The 22,054-nt window shown below is 37.5% G+C and overlaps 1 protein-coding gene across 3 annotated transcripts in view; it reads right to left on the reverse strand.

Moving 5' to 3' along the window:
- The window catches only part of MRTFB (myocardin related transcription factor B), a 201,696-nt gene that overhangs the window by 133,207 nt on the left and 46,435 nt on the right, over positions 1–22,054 (reverse strand). Inside the window, exon 3 of one of the 3 annotated variants that reach the window (XM_082857706.1) lies at positions 15,873–15,916. The exons of the other annotated variants lie outside the window; for them this stretch is intronic. The gene's annotated coding sequence lies outside the window, so the exon portion shown is untranslated. The remainder of the gene's footprint in view (positions 1–15,872; positions 15,917–22,054) is intronic. 3 annotated transcript variants of the gene reach the window in all.

Below are 22,054 nucleotides of genomic sequence, written 5' to 3' on the forward strand. Positions count from 1 at the left end.
GCCCTAACTCTCTTCAATTCTATGAAGGCTATGAGAGGTAAGGAGGCTGCAGAAGAAAAGTTTGATGCTAGCAGAGGTTGGTTCATGAGATGTACGGAGAGAAGCCATCTCCACAACATAAAAGTGCAAGGTGAAGCAGCAAGTGCTGATGTAGAAGCTGTAGCAAGTCATCCAGAAGATCTAGCTCAGATAATTAATGAAAGTGGCTACAATGAATAACAGATTTTCAGTGTAGACAAAACAGCCTTATATTGGGAGGATACTTTCATAGCTAGAGACTTTCATAGCCAGAGAGAATAAGTCAAACTCCTGGCTTCAAAGCTTCAAAGGACAGGCTGACTCTCTTGTTAGGGACTAATGCAGCTGGTGACTTTAAGTTGAAGCCAGTGCTCATTCACTACTCTGAAAATCCTAGGGCCCTTAAGAATGATGCTAAATCTACTCTGCCTGTGCCCTGTAAATGGAACACAACGGCCTAGATGATAGTCATCTATTTACAACACGGTTTATTGAATATTTTAAGCGCACTGTTGAGACCTACTGCTGAGAAAAAGATTCCTTTCAAAATATTACTGCTCATTGGCAGGGGACCTGGGTCACCTCAGAGCTCTCATGGAGATTTACAATAAGATTCATGTTGTTTTCATGCCTGCTGACACAACATCCATTCTGCAGCCAATGGATCAAGAAGTAATTTCGACTTTCAAGTCTTACTATTTAAGAAATAACATGTTGTAAGTCTATAGCTGCCATACATAGTGATTCTTTCAATGGATCTGGACAAAAAGTAAATCGAAAACCTCCTGGAAAGGATTCACCATTATAGATGCCATTAAGAACATTTGCGATTCATGAGAAGAAGTCGAAGTATCAACGTTAAGAGGAATGTGGAAGAAGTTGATTCCAACACTCTTAGATGACTTTGAGGGGTTCAAGACTTCAGCAGAAGAAGTAACTGCAGATGTGGTGCAAAGAGCAAGAGAACTAGAATTGGAAGTGGAGCCTGAAGATGTGACTGAATTGCTGCAATCTCATGATAAAGGAGTTGCTTCTTTTGAATGGTTTCTTGAGATGGAATTTAATCCTGGTGACGATGCCGTGAAAATTGTTGAAATGACAACAAAATATTTACTTTATTTACATAAACTTAATTGGTAAAGCAGTGGCAGGATTTGAGAGGACTGAATCCAATTTTGAAAGTTTTCCTGAGTAAGATGTTATCAAACAGCAATGCGTGCTATAGAGAAATTGTTCATGAAAGGAAGAGTAATTTGATGCAGCAAACCTCACTGTTGTCTTATTTTAAGAAATTGCCACAGCCACCCCTATCCTGATCAGTCAGCGGCCATGAACACTGAGGCAAGACCCTCCACCAGCAAAAAGATTACAACTCACTGAAGACTCAGATGATGGTTAGCAATTTTTAGCAGTATTTTTAATTAAGATACATAAATTGTTTTTTAGGCATAATGCTATTGCACACGTAATGGACTACAGTATGGTGTACTTTTATTGCCCTGGGAAACCCCAAAATTTGTGTGACTCACTTTATTGTGAAATTTGCTTTACTGCAGTGGTCTGGAACCAAACCTGCAATTATCTTTGAGGTATGCCTGGACTTTCGCCCGGTCTATGGCTTACCTTTTTGTGCTCTTAATAGTGTTTTGTAAAGAGCAGATGTTTTTAATTTGAGGAAGTCCAATTTATCAATTTTTTTCTTTTATGGATCATGCTTTTAGTGTTGTAGCTAAGAAATCTTTGATTAACCCAAGGTCACAGAGATGATCTCCTATGGTTTTTTTTTAGATAGTTTATAGTTTAATATTTTACATTTAAGTCTATGATCCACTTTGAGTTAATTTTTGTATCTGCTGCGAGATACGAATCAAAGTTTTCTGGTTTTTGCATAAAAAAACTGATTGTTCCAGCACCATTTGTGGAAAAGGTTATCTTTTCTCCACTAATTTGTCTTTGCACCTCTGTTGCAAGCCAGCTGACCATGTATATGTGGATCTATTTATTGACTCTTTATATAGTTCCCAGAAAGAACCACAAAGGAGGAGACTCTAAATTCTGTGTATAAACTCTGCCCAAGTCTCTGGCTGACCCCTAAACTATGCACATGCAGGACAGGTTCCCAACTCCTTTTACTAAAGCAAAAATAACAGAACTGAGATCTCAGCTGCTGCTCACCATTGGAAAGACAGAGTTTGCAAAGGTGAGTTCAGCAAAGTTAACTGCCTGCTAAAATAAAATAATACTCTAAGAGGGAAACTTACAGAGTCCAGAATCTCCACAACTGCCCATCCAGAATTCCATATCCAACAAAAATACCCTTTAATAATGAAGGCAAAATTGTCACCAGCAGACACACACTAGAAGAAATGCTAAAAGAATTTCTTCAGGCTGAAGGAAAGTAATGCCACATATTACTTGAGCCTCAGTAATAAAAAGCATCAGAAATGGTAAACATATAGATAAATACCAAAGACTAGTTCTTCCTCTTGATTTCTTTAACATTACCATTCCAAGCAAAAATTATAGCACCGTGTTATGGGGTTTATAATGTATGTAGATGTAATATATATGATAATTATAGCATAAAGGATGGGGGAGGGGTAACCGTATTACTACATTCTTATAAATACTTCTATACATTATAAGGAAGTTGTACCATTTTAACTTGAAGTAGACTGAGAAATTAAGGTTGTACGTTGTAATTCCTAGAAAAACTATTTTAAAAAAGACATAGTTTTAGCTAAAAAGCCAATAGGGGTATTAAAAAGGAATTCTAAAAATACTCATTCAACTTAAAAAGAAGGAATAGAGAAACAAAAAAGAGATGGGACAAACAAAAGCAAATAGTAAAATAGTAGACCTAAATCCAACCTTATCAATAATGATATTAAATGTAAATGGACTAAACATTATGATTAAAAGAAAGATTGACAGAATGGATTTTTCAAAGTCTAAAAATGTATGTCTATAAGTGACATGCTTTAAATATGAAGATGTAAAGAGATAGAAAAAGACAGGTCACACAACAAGATGCCCAGCAAGGCTGGAATGACTACATTAACATCAATCAAAGTAGACCTCAAAGGATGTGTTAGGTAGGTGAATTTGCATGTAAAATGACTTATTTTGCTATGAAATATTAAAATATGACTCCTAGATTTTTTCAAAATTATGAATTTTCATTTCAAATTATTTATTCATATAAAATAAAATCTGTTAATAACAAATTAATTCTAAGATACAATACCATAATGCCATTTTAATGGCAAGATGTACAAACTGTGAACATTAGTGCTAATGATTTGGAAGATCCTTTAGGCATACAATTTAAAAATATTTTCATGCACTATTATCTGCACTTCATATCAAAGAATTTTTTTCAACCTATTATTCCTTGACATTATGCTCACCTCAAACTCCCACACATCCCTCCAAATTAAGAACATTATAAGCTAAGAAAATCTTTACAAAATGTAGCAAAAGAAAAAGTGTTCAAAATTTTTAACTTAATATTCATGAACATTTTTTTTTTTTTTTTTTTTTTGCGGTACGCAGGCCTCTCACTGTTGTGGCCTCTCCCGTTGCGGAGCACAGGCTCCGGACGCGCAGGCTCAGCGGCCATGGCTCACGGGCCTACCCGCTCCGCGGCATGTGGGATCCTCCCAGACCGGGGCACGAACCCGTGTCCCCTGCATCGGCAGGCGGACTCTCAACCACTGCGCCACCAGGGAAGCCCTCATGAACATTTTTAACGGAGTACATACACTCTTTCTATTCTGAAATTCTACTACCAAATTTGCAAGCTGTCATCTAATATCTACTTAAATGCTTGATAATTTTGTTTTGAAATTGAAATTCAACATCAAACATTAAGAAACACTTTCTGTCCAACAGTCTCTAATTGAGATGTTAAAGAAATGGCATTAGAATGAATTCTTTCACTGGGTCATAATCTAGTTACGAAAGTAAAGCAATCATTCAGCTTTAATAATACAAACTGTGATAAAATATTAATTTGTCTAGAACTGACAGAATGAATGACTATGGAGTTAATATGTGACACGTCCCAATAATATAACTTCATTCCAAAATGAAACTAATCCAACATTTATCCAATGCTAGGTCAAAGCACAGTACAACACTAGTATAAGATCAACCTGGGATATGGCTTCTGCTCTCAAAAAACAAATCACTTCATTGTCAGATACTACACCAGAGACAGAGAAAATAACAGGAAAAAACAAGAGGCACCACACTTTCATTTGTCCATCTATTGATTCACTCGTATCTTTTTTTCTCAGTGGAGTCAAGATAACTGACTTATATATAACTGACTTATATATATATAATGATCTTATATATTATTTTTTTTTGCAGTATGCGGGCCTCTCACTGCTGTGGGCTCTCCCGTTGCGGAGCACAGGCTCCGGACGCGCAGGCTCAGCGGCCATGGCTCACGGGCCCAGCCGCTCCGCAGCATGTGGGATCTTCCCGGACCGGGGCACGAACCCGTGTCCCCTGCATCGGCAGGCGGACTCTCAACCACTGCGTCACCAGGGAAGCCCCTGATCTTATGTTTAAAAAGATGCTGGGCTAAGGTAGTTCCCAAATCAGTGCTAACGTTTGTTTTGAACCAAGTGAAGTCCAAAGCCAAATCTCTTTCCACTGTACCTTACGGCTCGTAATGACGAATTCGTGTGAAACATTAATAAGTAAAGTAGTATATAATCATTGCTATATAAAAGAAATGCTAAAAAATAAAGGAGTTCAAAGAATATCAATATCAAACTTAAGAAGTTTAATATATAATCAGCCAAATGCAGACAGGCAGAATATCCAAATACAATCAACAAAAAATGTTTTAGCAACAGCAAAACTGTTGTCCCTGCCCTTAAAGCGCCCCTGAATTACAAATATTAGGGAAACACCTGGCTAATAGCCCGCAAAAATTTATTTGCATTCAAACAAGATAAAACTTGGATCAAGAAGTTCAAAGACAAAGCTGACCACACACAAAAAGTAATTTCTGCATTAGAAGAGTATTTACTATTAAGTCCCATGATTAAACAAATTGAAAATTTTATATCAAACGCACTTTTGAGAAACAGAATTTTTTGTCATTGGGTTGGGTAAATTAGTGATATCAACCTTAATTGATTATTTTATGCTATCAATTCTCCCTTCAAAGCTCCTGGTGGCAATTTGTTAAACATATAATGTTAGAGCTCAAAATTTATTTATGAATATAAGAACAAAACTCCTGTCAGCTGTATATGCAAAGATATTTTCTAAATATTATACAGCTGTTTCTGTATTGTGTTCTAAATAAAATTTCTTAATGGTATCAAGAATTCAGGATCAAGTCTGTTTACATTTTTGTATAAGTAACATTCTCCTCCCAGTTTTATAACTGGGGAAAAAAAAACAATCGCAAAAAGGAACACTTCATCCAATTTGTCCATATTCACTCGTAACAATTAGGATGGAACCAGAAAATCAGAGCTCTAAAAGCACATGTTTATACACAAATATTATTTTACTACATACTGTTTTCATTAACTATTATTATTATGAAAAGTATTTTTGTTCCCCTATTTTTTCTAATTTAATTCCTGTTTTGATTACTTGAATGCACTTATATGTTCAAAGACTATGGAAGTTCACAGAATAACAGAACATTTTAGCTGAAAGGTATCTTAGAATCTATGCCTAGTAGGTGCTTCTCAACCCTCCTCACAATATGATAATCATTTGAAGAACTTAAAAAAAAAAAAATTCCTAATGGGTAGGGGTAAAGGAGAGTCTCTCCATAGATTTTGATACAGTTACTTGAAAAGAATGATTCTAATGTGTAGCCAGTGCTGAGAATCATTGACCTAGTGGAACCCCCTTATTTTATAGAGAGGACAAATCATTTGCCCAATGAGTGAGAAGAGAGGTCAGAACCAAATTATTATAGCAAGTGTGAAAACAACACAATATAAGTAGGTACAAAGTGCTGTGGAAACCAAAAGAATTAAATGTCTAATTGTATTTGGGTAAGTTAGGAAAGTCTCCCAGGATGAAAAGAACTTTGCAGACACAGAAGTTTTTCTTATTAGTAAAAGTACAGTGGCATGAACAGCTATCATCCAATAGCAAAACGTCTGATGGGGCCAGTGTAGAAAGAGTATAACATGGAGAAGCAGAAGACAAGGCTGGTGCAGTGAGTTAAAGCACAGTTGCGAAGAAGTGTTAAGAAACAGTGATATGATCAGATTTGTATTTTAGAAAGATCATTCTGGCAGAGGTATGTTACCAATAAAAATCTCATGTTGAATAACCAATGTTGGCAAGGATGTGGAGAAAAGGGAACCCTCCTACACTGTTGGTGGGAGTGTAAATTGGTGCAGCCACTATGGAAAACAGTATGGAGGTTCCTCAAAAAACTAAAAACAGAGCTACCGTATGATCCAGCAATCCCACTCCTGGGTATATATCCGAAGAAAACAAAAACACTTATTTGAAAAGATACATGCACCCCAATGTTCATAGCGGCACTATTTACAATAGCCACGGTACGGAAGCAACCTAAGGGTCCATCAACAGACAAATGGATAAAGATGCGGTATATATACACAATGGAATACTACTCAGCCACAAAAAGAGAATGAAATAATGCCATTTCCAATAACATGGATGGACCTGGAGGGTATTATGTTTAGTGAAATAAGTCAGACAGAGAAAGACAAATGCTGTATGTTATCACTTATATGTGGAATCTAAAAAATAAAACAAGTGAATACAACAAAACTGAAATAGACTCACAGATACAGGTTACAAGCGGGGAGAAGGAAGAGGGGGAGGGACAAGATAGGGGTAGGGGATTAAAAGGTACAAACTACTCTGTATAAAATAAATTAGAAGGATATATTGTACAGCATAGGGAATATAGCCAATATTTTATAATAACTATAAATGGAGTACAATCCATTTATAGTGAATCACTATGTTGTACACCTGAAACTAATATTGTAAACCAACTATACCTCAATAAAAAAGTTAATAAATAAAATATGGTTACTGATTAGTCCAAGCTGTTATTGGGTTGGCTAAAAAGTTCCTTTGGTTTTTAAGTAAAAATAAAAGACACATTTTTCACTTTCACCAAGAACTTTATTGAACAACGTATTCACTGTTTTGTTCCACTACCTTCGGCCATTTTTCAGGCAACTTCGTAAATCCATCTTCCCAAAACTTTTTATCTTTTTGAGCAAAGAACTGTTCCAGGTGCCTTTTACAGTCTTCCAGGGAATTGCAATTTTTTCCATTAAGAGAATTTTGTAAAGACCGAAATAAATGGAAATCCAAAGGTGCAATGTCTGATGAATATGGCGGATGAATCACAACTTCCCAGCCTAGCTGTAACAGTTTTTGCCTGGTCATCAAAGAAACATGCGGTCTCACATTATCCTGATGGAAGTTATGCGTTTTCTGTTGACTAGTTCCAGGCGCTTTTTGTCGAATGCTGCTTTCAGTCGGTCTAAGTGGGAGCAGTACTTGTTGGAATTAATCGTTTGGTTTTCCGGAAGGAGCTCATAATACAGGGCTCCCTTCCAACCCCACTGTACACAACATCACCTTCTTTGGACGAAGACCAGCCTTTGGTGTGGTTGGTGGTGGTTCATTTCGCTTGCCCCACGATCTCTTCCGTTCCAAATTGTTGTACAGTATCCACTTTTCATCACCCGTCACAATTTGTTTTAAAAATGGAACGTTTTCATTACGTTTCAGCAGAGAATTGCATGCCGAAATACAGTAAAGGTTTTTTTTTGCTTAACTTATGTGGAACCCAAACATCAAAGCGATTCACGTAACCAAGCTGGTGCAAATGATTTTCAACGCTTGATTTGGGTATTTTGAGTATGTCAAAATACCCACCCACGTGGTATAACATTGATCGTTCTCAATGACTCAATTTGATCGCTATCAACTTCGACCGTGGAGCATTGTCCAGCAAGAAATCTCCAGTACAAAACTTCACAAACCACTTTTGACACGTTCAATCAGTCACAGTACTTTCTCCATACACTGCACAAATCTTTTTTTTGCGTTTCAGCTGCGTTTTTACCCTTCCTGAAATAATAAAGCATAACATGCCGAAACCGTTGTTTTTCTTCCATCTTCAATATTAAAATGGCTACACAAAAACCAATTTTGGTAAGTTTTTTTTAAATGCACGCTGATATGACAGTCGTCACATACAATCTAACAAAATTGTTTCAAATGAAGTTAAAGACAACTAAGCGCTACTAGAGCCAGCTTAACAGAAAAAGAAACCGAACGAACTTTTTGGCCAACATTTTTAAGAATCTCACTCATGCTGAAAAGCTGACAGACTAAGTTAAGATAGTGGAAGTGCAGAAAGGGGAATAAATTCAAAAACTAATTCAGAGACAACATTTCACGGCTTAATGACTGGCTCAGTTGAAAGGTAAAGGAGAATAAAGAATTGAAGGTGGGGGCTTCCCTGGTGGCGCAGTGGTTGAGAGTCTGCCTGCTAATGCTGGGGACATGGGTTCGAGCCCTGGTCTGGGAAGATCCCACATGCCACGGAGCAACTAGGCCCGTGAACCACGACTACTGAGCCTGCGCGTCTGGAGCCTGTGCTCCTCAACAAGAGAGGCCGCGATAGTCAGAGGCCCGCGCACTGCGATGAAGACTGGCCCCCGCTTGCCACAACTAGAGAAAGCCCTCGCACAGAAACGAAGACCCAACACAGCCAAAAATTAATTAATTAATTAATTTAAAAAAAAAAAAAAGAATTGAAGGTGGCTGACCTGGGCAGCTATTCCAGCTGGCAGGCAGGGATGAGTAGTGGGGAAGGTGAGTGTTCACTGTGAGAGACTACAGGCCCTTCAGAGGGAGCTCTGAGAAAGGCTGTGACTGACGCGACAGCTATTTGGTTTGAAGCAAATCACTTAACCTCTCAGGAATCTGGTTTCCTAATTCAAAAAAATGGAAATGACAAATGAAAAGAAGAAAAGGGAAGAACATTTACTACATTTCTATGTACTCAGTTTGGCACTAAGTTTTTTACTCTATGCTTTCCTTACCTTTGCCCTAATGACCTCCCTGTGGGCAGGTATTACTCTCATTTTACAGGTGAGAAAACCAAGGCTTGGAAAGATTAAACAAAAGTGAGAGATTAGCGCAAAAGCCAGGATTCCAACTTCAGAGCCCGCAGTCCTTCTAAAGTAATACATTTATGTGCCAAAGCTCAAATGAGTTGGAGCAAATGACTGGGAGAGACAGATGTTACTGGGGTAGGAGGAAGTGGTGCAGAGGGGAGAGGCAGCTGTGGAAGGCTCCGTGGGCGCGACTCTTCACACACGCACTGGGGGCCCACGGCCAGCTCAGTCACACCTCCGTGTAAAGACCCTGTCCATCGGGCAGTTACGATTGTAAGACGAAGAAAACACTCTCCTCGAGCAAACACTCAAGGTGTAGCTGGAATTAAACTCCGGATTGGAAGAAGATGAAATCTAAAATTGTAGATGTACTGCACATAAACAGGACACGTTTCTGACATCAGGTTATAATTCTTTCAAATAAACAACTTATAAGCAGGGTTTTTATTTGTAGCGGTTGGATTTTTACGTGTAGCCATTAAATACATAGCCGAAATGTACTATAAATATACAGAACACGGACAATACACTACATAGAAGAAGTTATATAACTGCTCTTCTGTGCTTGAAGTGGCTGTTATAGCTCTAAACATGCCAATGTGATGGTTTATTTTTTTTTTAACTTGCTTACTGCAGACATGTTTCAAACGAACGTAACATGGAGCAAAATGCATACCTAACACTCTCCACAGTGAGACATTCTGAAGTATTGTAACTAACATTTACGTAAAGAATGTTTCTGAAATATTCATTGTAATCCATCTATAAATAAAAATTTGAATTAGCAAAAGTTTAAAACACATGTGGCTTTTAAATTACTATCTAAAAAGACACAAAGAACTAGAAAATTTTATTTGTTCCCCAAGTAAAACACCCAAAACCCAAGTCTTTTTAGCTTGAACAACTGCATTTTCCAAGTTTATTCAAAATGAGTGATTCTCAGAGAATAAGCACTGATTGGAGGATTAATTTTAAGCTGAGATGATTTCCATATTTATCAAATACTGGGTTAAAAAACTAGTTTTGTTGAACCATAAATTAGCCTTTGATCTAAATGCTAAGAAGTAAATATTTATAAACAGATTAAACAAATGTTTACTTAACAGATAAAAAATATACTGTACTCCTATTTCTAAGTTCTCTAAGGCAGGGAGAGGAGGTAGAAGGGAAGAGGAGGAAGGGAAGAAGGAAAGAGAAAAACAGAAAGAAAGGGGAAGAGAAAGGGCCATTAAAAGAAGGGCAGTCTCTTCTTGCTGTTTTCTAGCTCTTTACACTTCTTGGTATTAGAAATCAGTAAATTTGAATTTAAATTTAAACAAAGATATTAAACAAAGTATTGTAAAATACATGAAGAAAGATGAAGTTTAATTTACTTGTCCAAGCTATCTTGACTAGTTAAGTAGCAGAGTTGGGACTATGAGTCCTCCTCTGTACGAGTCCCCCTAACTTATAATCTAGTTCTTTGGTTCCTAATTAATCCCAAGAGAAACCCTCTTGTCTGAGGCAACCATGCCAGATAGTAAGTTGGTAAACTGAAAAACTCAGTTAATAGAGGAGTCATTACAACTGATACACATAAATCTTAAGACATTTTCTTTTAAGTTAGAATGCAGAAATGTCCATGTGTTTGCCAGTATTCCAACACAGGGTCAAGGCCATCTCTTTGCAGATGTGTCAGCTCTCTGGCACAAACCACCACTATCTATGACTCCTAGTTTCCATTTCTTTAAAGTAGAACAAAAATTTAAAGGATTTTGAGCACAGCGTGTGTCTATATTTTTACAATTCTGAACCCAATTTATTTAGTTTCTCGCCCACACCCAATTCAATAGTATTAAGTAACATGGCTTTGTGGTCCCAGACACTTAACATTTTTGCATTCATAGTTCATCAGTTTACATAATATTTAGTTAAACTGCATAATTATGATTACTACCATTACTGGCATAAACATATTTAGGAATAAACACAGCTGACTTTTGGTTAGTTAGTGAGAGCAGAAATGCATCACCACACTTCAGTGTCACCTCCTCATCACGCCCATTCAGTGTGTCCTGGGACAAAGGGGTTGGAGAAGGCTGGTCATCCCTCAAGCCAACCAAGTTTAGGATGGATAAGACAGGTTCCACCCCGAAACATTTTAAAATTGATGTTGATGCCAAGGGCACTTCAAATTGGAAACTTGATCTTTTTAAGTTTTCTGGAGTCTGTTAATACAAATTACTTCATAGATATTATTTCATTACTGTCTAACTTCATGCAAAATGCGTTAATATTGTACTCTGAGACAACAGTTCAGAGTACATACCAAATAAATGTTAATATTCAGAGTTTTATAACAGTACTCTAGCAGATAGTACAATTATACATAAGTTTCTAATGCCGTTAGTTAAATACGAAATAATCTATTCTCAGTGTATCACAGTCCTTTCAAAATACTTGTGAATTCTTCTCTCCATTAAACGCACTTTGGCATACATCATAAAACAGCAATTTCAATCAACAGTTGTGGATAAGTGTTTTGTTGTTGTTGTTAATTGAGATATAATTCACATAACATAAAATTCACCATTTTAATGTGTAGAATTCAGTGATTTTTAGTACAGTCACAAGGTATGCAACCATCACTATCTAATTCCAGAACATTTCATCATATCTAAAAGAAATCCCACCCCCATTAGTAGTCACTTGCCATCCAGGAAGTGACTACCCACCCCCAGCCCTTGCTACCACTCACCTACTTTCTTGTCTCTCTGTATTTGCCTATTCTAGACATTTCATTCAAATAGTTTTACTTCCTTTCTAATCTGGATGACTTTTATTTCTTTTCTTGCATTATTTCCCTGGCTAGACACTCTGTACAATGTTGAATAGAAGTGGCAAGAGTGGATATCCTTTCTTGTTTCTAATCCAAGTGGGAAAGCTTTCAGTCTTTCACCATTAGTATGATGCTAGCTGTAGGTGTTTCACAGATGCCCTTTATCAGGCTGCGAAAGTTCTCTTTTATTCCTAATATTTTGGGTGTTTTTATCACAAAAGGGTGTTGGATTTTGTCAAATGCTTTTTCTGTATTCATTGAGATAATTGTGGGTTTCCCGCCTCTTTATTCTGCTATATAGTGTATTACATCAATTGATTTTTAGATGTTAAATCAATTTTGGATTCTTGTGATAAATCCCACTTGGCCGTGGTATATAATCCTTTTTATAAGCTGCTGGATTTGGGTGGTTAGTGTTTTGTTGAAGATTTTTACATTATATTTAGAAGGCATATAGTCTAATTTTCTTTTCATGTGCTGTCTTTAACTGGTTTTGGTATCAATGTAATACTGGCCTCAAAGAATGAGTTGAATGTTTTCTTGTCTTCTATTTTTTGGAGGAGTTTACAAAGAATTGGAGTTAATTCTTCTTTAAATTGGTGGAGCCATCTGGTTCTGGGCTTTTCTTTTTGGGAAGTTGTATGATTACTCATTCAATTTCTTTGCTATAGGTCTATTTCAGATTTTCTGATTCTTCTTGAGTCAGTTTTGGTAGTTTGCATCTTTCTAGAAATTGGTCCATTTCATCTGGGTTGTCTAATTTGTTGACATGCAACTGTTCATATTATCCCCTTATAATTCTTTTTACTTCTATAACATCAGTAGTAATGTCCCCACTTTCATTCCTGATTTTGGTAATTTGAATCTTTTCTCTTTTTTTCTTAGTCTAACTAAAGCTTTGTCTCCTTTTTTTAATCTATTCAAAAAACCTACTTTTGGGGCTTCCCTGATGGCGCAGTGGTTGGGGGTCCGCCTGCCGATGCAGGGGACACGGGTTTGTGCCCCGGTCCAGGAGAAGCCCACATGCTGCGGAGCAGCTGGGCCCGTGGGCCATGGCCACTGGGCCTGCGCGTCCGGAGCCTGTGCTCCGCAACGGGAGAGGCCACAACAGTGAGAGGCCCACGTACCGCAAAAAAACAAAAACAAAAACAAAAACCTACTTTTGGCTCCACTGGTTTTCTCTGTTTTCTTTATTATTTAGTTCTGCTCTAATCTTTATTATTTCCTTCCTTCTGCTTGCCTTGGGTCTAGTTTGTTCTTCTCTTCTAGTTTTGTTAAGGTGGCAAGTTAGGTTATTGATTTCAGTTTTTTGGAAAAGATATTCTTAAATTTCCAAACTTTTCACAAAGTGATACAATATACATCTTAATGCACAGTATCCACATTATCCTTACAATGTGTGGTATTCATAAATTTCAAAAAGCACTTATTATGTTCAAACTAGTTAAGCTTAAACGTTCCCAGAAGCATTTCTACAACACCAGAGTATAAGAGGACGAAAATCGCTTCAGGTATCAGAACCAGCATACCCTGTGCACACCTCGCCGCCTTCTGAACATACCCAATGACGAAAATGTCTCATTCCTCCACAGGCAGTCCTTTTCATCTCAGAGAATTCTACCACAATGCCCTTCCTCACACTGAAAGGAAACCATCACTGCAGTAGGTTGCAGTTTCAAAAAGAAGACATGACACTATCTTCAACCCTACATATTCTTCTTACAATGTGACTTCGGCATTCTTCTCATCAAAAGGTGGGGACTAAGCTGCCTCTGCTTGAATTTGTGCTAGTCTGTGCTACAGGGTAAGGGATGTTACATGACTTACAAGATTAGGTCATAATAGGTCTGCCTAGGTCTCTTGGAATATTCATCTTTGGAGCTGCTGAGATGCCACATAAGCCATCTGACTGCCCTGAGGCTGCTATACGGTGAGAAAACCAAAACTAGCCCATGACTAAGCTGAAGTGAAGAGACAGACAGAGATGCCCAGCCAATCACCAGCTACTTCAGCCACCTTCCCTTGCTGTTGCAGTTTCAGCCACTGTCTGACTGCAACCAAAACAGAAACCAAGCCAGAACTGCCCAGCTGAACCCTCCTCAAATCCCTGATCCACAGAGGTCATAGAAGATATAAGTAATTGTTGTGGGTTTCAGCCACTAAGTTTTGGGGTGATGTGCTACACAACAATAGTAACTGGAATACTGACTCTAGGCAACATGTACTCCTTAATCCCAGAGCCTACACCTGGGATCATGAAGACTAAGTCCAATTAATTTTTCAACACTGGAAATACTAAAGAAAATCATAGTTGATTCTCAGTCTTCTGTGAGCTTATTAAATCATTTGACAATTTTATTTTAAATCATGGTTTCACTTTTCACCGTTCTGGTCATACTAGCCTGGATTAGTTAAGAGACAGTTTATCTACATTTTCTTAATTATGAGACCCAGAACTATATCCAGTCCTCCAATGACGGTATACATGAACTGTGAGAAATGTAGGAAGACTGTGTCACTCACTAGCGAGGCTTTTATTAATTTGGTGTGAGTTCATATGTATAAACTTTGAATAAAATCCTTTTCCACAGGAAATGGTATAATACAGGATATCAGTTAAGAGTTAAGGTTTTGGAATTAGACAAATATGGAGACAAAATTCAGCACTATCACTAAGAAGCTATATGACCTTCAGTAAAGTGTATAACCTCAATAAAGCTTAATTCTTCATTTATAAATTGGGGTCATAGTACCCAACTCATGGGATTATGACAAAGGTTAAACGTAAGCACACGAGTAGCTACTGTTGTAATGTTTTCTCCAATCACAATGCTCCTCATCCTCTTCCTGTTGAACTGATTTTTTGTCTGTTTTGATCCAAGGTCAGGGCCTCACACTGATCTCTATTAAAGTAGCTCTTACTATATACAGCCCATTGCTTCACTCACTTATGATCTTTTACACAAATAACCGTTTATAGAAGATGTAGTGGAAGAAAAAACCCCACTGATGATAGCAACAAAAAGATAAAATATCTAGAAATAAATGTAACTGGGAATGTATAAAATCTTTATAAGGAAAATGTTAAAACATGACTGAAGAACTCCAGAGAAGACTTGAAGAACTAGAGTGTATTATATTATTGGATAGGAAGACTCAGCATCACAAAGATGTCTGTTCTGCCTAATTCAACTTATAAAATTTAAATGATTGAAATAAAAATACAAAAAAGATTATTTTTCCTTTGGAAGTGGGGTGGGGAACCTAGACAAGTTAATTCTACAGCCCTTATGGAAAAGAAAAAAACAAAACAAAACAAGCAGAAGTTGTCTGGAAAACCAATGAAAAAGAGGAGTGCTACTAGATTTAGCATATATTAAAATATATTACAATACCTCAATGATTAAAACAGTATGATATTAGTATATGAAGTGAGAGACAGGAAGACAAATGATACAGAAGAGAATGTCTAAAAATTAGATACATATATGCATAGAAATTTATTATATAATGAAGTTGGAATTGCAAATTAGAGTTAAAAACACGGACTTTTTTAAGAAAGGTACTGGGATAACTGAGTAGCCATTTGGGGGAAAAAAAAAGTTAGAACCAAACCTAACATAGTTCAGCAGGATAAATGGCTCATGAATCAGAGATTTAAAGGTTAAAATATGAGACGAAAAAGGTTATAGAAGAAAATATGGGAAGTCCTCCATAGCCTTGGAGTTGGGAAAACCTTTCCATCACTCCAACTCCTAAAGCCATAAAAAAAGACGGATAAATTATATATGCATATGTATTTATATGTATATTCATATAAACTTTACATGCCAAGAAAACCATAAACAAGATGAAAAGTGACTTACCAGGAAGTCTGTATTTGCAACTTACAATACACAGAAATAAGCTCCTACAAACAGAAAAGGAAAAGATCGATAATCGAGATTTTTTAAATGAGCAAAGAATATGAATAAAGCTCAGAGAAAAGGAATGTTCTTTTAAAATATGACAAGATGCCCAACCCTCCTCACAAAGAAAGAAATGTTAAAATTACCATGAGAAACCGATTTCATTTAGACTGGCAAAATTCTGAAAGTTTAAGAACACAGATTGGCAAGACTGGGCCTTACCTCATAAATTAGAGGAATATAAAATGGTACAACCTTTACGGATAAAAATTTGTCAACATCTATTAAAATTACAAATGCACTAACTCTTTGACCTAGCAATTTATCGTCTGGGAATTTACATGTTCAAAATGAAACTGTAGGTGGGACTTCTAGAATGGCAGAGAAAAGAGCTCAGCAAATCCTGTCTCTAACGGCAATGATAAAACAAGACAAAATTGCCAAAAACAACCTTTTCAAAACTCCAGAAATTGATGAAAGGCATATACCAAACGGAGAAACATTTATTCAATAAAAAAACTACTGAATCTTCATTTAAAAAAATATTCTGTGGCATTTTGCAAATCACATCTATTTGGTAAGGAGCTGACTGCATCCAGAATATAAAGGATTTAACATTCAAAATAAAAGACAAAAAAATTCCAATTTAAAAATGGGCAAAATATTTGAATAAGCATTTCACAAAAGATATACAAATGCCTGATAAACACATGAAAAGATGATCAGTATCATCAGTCACTAGGGAAAATGCAATTAAAACTACAATGAGATACCACTTGACACTAGAATGGCTACAGTAAAAAAGATAGACAATAAAAAATGTTGGCAAGGACGTGGATGGAGAAACAGGAACCTTCACACAGTGCTGGTGAGAATGTAAAATGATACAGCTACTTTGGAAAACCATTTCATTTGGTATTTCCTTAAAGTATTAAATATAATTTTACCATGGGGGCTTCCCTGGTGGCACAGTGGTTGGGAGTCCGCCTGCCGATGCAGGGGACACAGGTTCGTGCCCCGGTCCGGGAAGATCCCACATGCCGTGGAGCAGCTGCGCCCGTGAGCCATGGCCGCTGAGCCTGTCCGTCCAGAGCCTGTGCTCCGCAACAGGAGAGGCCACAACAGTGAGAGGCCCGCGTACCGCAAAAAAAAAAAAAAAAAAAGGTAATTTTACCATGATCCAGCAATTCCACTCCTCATTATCTAACCAAGAGAAACGAAAACACAAAATCCACACAAAGATTTGTAAACAAACGTTTATAGCAGCATTGTGCATAATAGCTCAAAACTATAAACAACTTAAATGTCCATTAATTAGTGAATGGATTAACAAAATGTGGTATATCCCAATGGAATATTATTCGGCCACCAAAAAAAAAAAAAAAAGGAAAGAAATACTGATATAACACAAACAAAACCAAAAAACATTATGCTAAGTGGAAGAAGCCAGATGTCAAAGAACACATGTTGTATGATTCCATTTACATGAAATTTCCAGAAAAAACAAATCTGTAGAGGCAGAAAACAGATTAGTGGTTTTCTAGGGTTGGAGATGGGAATAGGGATTAACTGTAAATGGTCAAAGATTTCTTTTTGGTGTGATGAAATGTAAAATCAGATTGTAGTGATGGTTGCCCAACTCTGTAAATTTACCAAAAACCATTAAAGTTTACACTTTTACACGAGTGAATCTTATGGTATGTAAATGATACCTCAATAAGGCTGCTTTCAAAAAGTATTGTAATCTGTGTGTGAATGCTTATAGGAGCTTTATTTATAATTGCCAAAAACTGGAAACAACCCAAACATCCTTCAGTTTGAATGGAATAAAACACTGTGGTGTGGGCTTCCCTGGTGGCGCAGTGGTTGGGAGTCCGCCTGCCAATGCAGGGGACACGGGTTCGAGCCCTGGTCTGGGAAGATCCCACATGCCGCGGAGCGGCTGGGCCCGTGGGCCACAACTGCTGAGCCTGCGCGTCCGGAGCCTGTGCTCCGCAACAGGAGGGGCCGCGATAGTGAGAGGCCCGCGCACCGCGATGAAGACTGGCCCCCGCTCGCCACAACTGGAGGAAGCCCACGCACAGAAACGAAGACCCAACACAGCCATAAATAAAAATAAATTAATTAATTTAAAAAATTTAAAAAAAAAAAAAAAAAACACTGTGGTGCATGTGTATCACAGAACACCACCGAGCAATAACAGGGATGAGCCACTAACAACTGCAACAATTCAGGCAGAATCTCAGATGTGTTATGCTAAGTCAAGGAAGCCACCCTCAGAGGGCTTCAGTACAGGGATGCTGCAAGAAAGCCAAAGCTACCGGTACAGAGAATGGATCCCTGGCTGCCAGGAGTGGGGCTGATACCAAAGAGGAAAACAAGGGAGTTTCAGGGGGATGGAACTGTTCTGTATCTTGACTGTGGGTGTGGTTACACGACCCTATATATTTGTCAAAAATCAGAACTGTACGTCAGAAACATTGACATATGTGTATATTAAAAATAAATTTAGTGCTGCTGTATAAGATTATTCATTGCAGCATGATTTTTAATAGCAACCAATCAGAAACAACTCCAGTCAAGATCAACAGGAAACGGGTTAAATAAATTACTGTACATCCATACAATATAATACGACACAGTTGTAAGAAAGAATGAGAAGCTCTCCGGGTAATACAGATGTGGAAAGATATCTGATTTATTGGTAAGTGAAACAGTGAATTAGAAAAAGAGAAAAAGAATATAAACACATTCATTTTTGCTAAAAAGAAACTCTGAATGAAGACACAAGAAAGCAGTAGAGCCGTTTTCAACTATGTGAGTGAGTGTGAATGGGGTGCGCAATGCGGTGGCTGCTGCCAGAGGTGAGAGTGGTTTTTAGTATTGTTTTATTATTATCTTTGAACATGTGAATGTAAAAAGGAAACAAATCAAAACAAAGAATTTTTTGAATATTGTTCCATCCTCCAATATATACATACTCGCATCGCTGTGTCATCCGAAATTTGTTTGCCTTTTGTATATTCTTCTTAGTCAGTGATTAAAATATTGAATTGAAGAGAACTAGGGAAGTCCTTGCAATAAACTAATAAAAATCTTTCTTAAATTAATGTTAATCCATTACCACACACGATCCCGACTTCATGAGTTGCAAGGAAGCTTAACTGTGGGCGAGTTATTTAACTTCCCTAAACTTCTTTGTAAAATGGGTGTAAATGATATCTCCCTTGCGGGGTGCAAATTAAACGAGGCAATATATGTCAAGTGCTTGGAATCGTGCTTGGCACTGAGCAGGCATGCAATAATTGCTCACTGCCTTCATTTTTAGTTATGGTTGCTTCCTGGCTGATGCGTTCATCTAACCGTCACAGCATTCAGCTCGAATTTCATGAGAGACCTTGTCACACAAGACCTGTGGTGGTGAAAGCTTTCTTCTGTTTGCTGGGCTGCCTGGGTTCAAATTCCAGCTCTGAAATTTTCTAGCTGGTGGGCAAACCACTTAAACTTCCAAAGCCACAGGATCTTTAGTTTAAAATGGGGGTGGCAACGGTACTTCTTTCACAGGATTAAAGGGAGAATTGAATGGAGTTGAGGTGCAGAGCAGAGCTTTGAGCACATAGTAAGTAGTCAATAAATATTAGAAATTGGTACTATTATTTTGTCTACCACATTCCTGGTTCCCTACTATGTGAAATAACGTAAGAAATATTGCAATTATTATCTGAATTTCATAAGAACTTCATGCTAAATCTCATTTCTAGCTTCTCTTGACTTTCTAATTATACTTAAAACTTCCAAATAAAAAAAGTTTATTCCTACCAACTCTTCTGACGCACATACACACACAAACATTCTGATGAATAAATGATAATAGGGTTTTTAAATTTCCCTAACACAGGCATAATACAGGCTAGCTCTAAAAGTAACAGAGGTTGAAATCAATATTCATATTTTGTATTGTTTTCTCTAATATTTGAGATTTACCAGGCTTTGGATTTCTAGATACTTGGCAATATTAACATGGCTATATATATATATATACACCAATTTTTTTCTGAAAGAAAAAACGAAACAAAACTGGGTACCCAAACTAATCTTGGTGATTACAAGAACTTCCCAGAGTCGTCGTTTTTTTTTAAGTACCATCAGTAAAATAAAAGCTGTCTATGTACTTTTATTCCTTATAACACTGTTATCTCTTTAGCTGTTTCCTAAAGTAGCCAGAAAAGTTCAGGATTTAGAATTTAGTCCTTGAAAGTAATTGTTTAGGGCTACAATTTCTGTACTGGAAATGACTAAACCAATGCAGGGGAAGGAGCTTGGGTTTCTGTGTTCCGCAAGCCCTTTGTTTTTCAAGCAGCATTATTTTAATTATTTCCTATAAATATATCACTGTCCTTAAGAAAAATATTTTTCAGATAAAGATTAAAAATCTTTAATCATCACTTGGAAATGACCTCAGCATATTACAAACCTTCTAAAACAGATTTAGTGCATGAAAACCCATTTGCCAAATAAGAAAAGCAACTATTACATGGAATTTCATTAATCAAATTATTTTAAGAAGAAAAAGACTTTAAGAGTTTTTATCAGATGAGCGGCAACAGAGTATTTTCAGAAAATTGTGGGAGATATGGTAAAAAATCAAAACAACAACAACAAAAAACCTGCCATCTGGAGAGAACTGAGGTGTTAGCCAGAGAGGGATTCTGCTTACCCTCACCCACCCCTACTGCTGCCCTCAACTCCTCTGAGGTTCCCCCTCCAAGCTGCCCCTGTTGGCTGACATAACCATTCTTTCTTTGCCAGGCCAGGATTTCCATTAAACCTTGGGTAGGAATTAAGATTTCCTTTCGAATCCAAGAGAGACCTGGAACCCCAAGTATTTATCCCCAATGGAATTCTGACCATGAAGCAAAGATGGCCTTTCTGGAAGGGCTGGGCAGAGGGTGTGCCAGGTACAGCTGTTACATACACCTGCCCCCAGGTAGAGGCAGCTGCCCTCGCCGACGTATCTGAGGTAGACAGCAGTGAGCAGACACCCCTGTTAGCACGACATATAGTCTCTTTCTCCTTAGCACACTGCATGGTTAAAGACTGTCAACCTTAAATGGTCCTGGAGGCTGCAGGTAAGTGATTCTAGAGAGGTCTTTACCTGAACTGCTAAGGGGATTCCAGTAAGTACCAAAATACAAAACAAAAGGCAGATTTCTCAGTTTTGAACAACTCAAGCCCATGCACACCAGCAAAGTACTCAAAGAACACACGGTGGGGGGGGGGGGGGGGGGGAACAGGGAAAAGTGTAGTTATTTTTTAAATATTTATAGAGAAAAACTGAAAATAATCTATTGACCATCAGTAGGTTAAATAAATATTGGTACATTCATTTCACTGAAATTATGCTATAACAAAATAAAAACCACATAGAGCTATACAAACTGAAAAGGGAAAATGTCTATGAGATATATATATATATATATAAAATTAAGTAGAAAAACGTGGCTACTGAACAGAATGGATTATGTGTGCAGATAACACATACAGAGCAGTCAAGAGAAAGAATGGGGCAGGTAAGGAGAGTGGCATGTAGGCTGCAGCCAAGGGCAGGCAGGGAGAGTGTGTGTAAGGCGGGCTGAATGCCAAAGAAACAGAGAAGGTGAGAGGAGAAGAGATGGGGCAGGAGACAAAGAAAGAGAAGAAATGGGCAGGAGGCAAAGAGAGACCAAGTGATGCACAGGGACAGACATGGAAGTATACACTCTAAATGGCTATTGCTCTGAGTGTCCCATACAGTGGCCACTAGCCACATGTGTCTATTTAAATTTAAAATCGTTAAAATTCAATAAAACTAAAAATTCAGTTCTGCAGTCACATCAGTCACATTTCAGGTGCTCAGCAGCCACATGTGATTCATGGCTACTGTCCTGGCAGCACAGGACAGAACGTCCCCATCACTGCACAAAGTTCTACTGGGTAGTGCTGTTCTATACGCTTTGGTATCGTGTAAATCTTTTAATAGTGAGTGTGTTGTACTTTTCTAGTCTGTGAAGAAAATAAAGATATTTCCACTTTGGGAAAAAAACAGGTTTTGGGTTTTTTTCCTCATTCTGTACCTCTTTTAATAGTTATTTTTCAAACAC

This window comes from Leucopleurus acutus, assembly GCF_964270905.1.
Source record: "Leucopleurus acutus genome assembly, chromosome: 16".
Classification (NCBI taxonomy): Eukaryota; Metazoa; Chordata; class Mammalia; order Artiodactyla; family Delphinidae; genus Leucopleurus; species Leucopleurus acutus.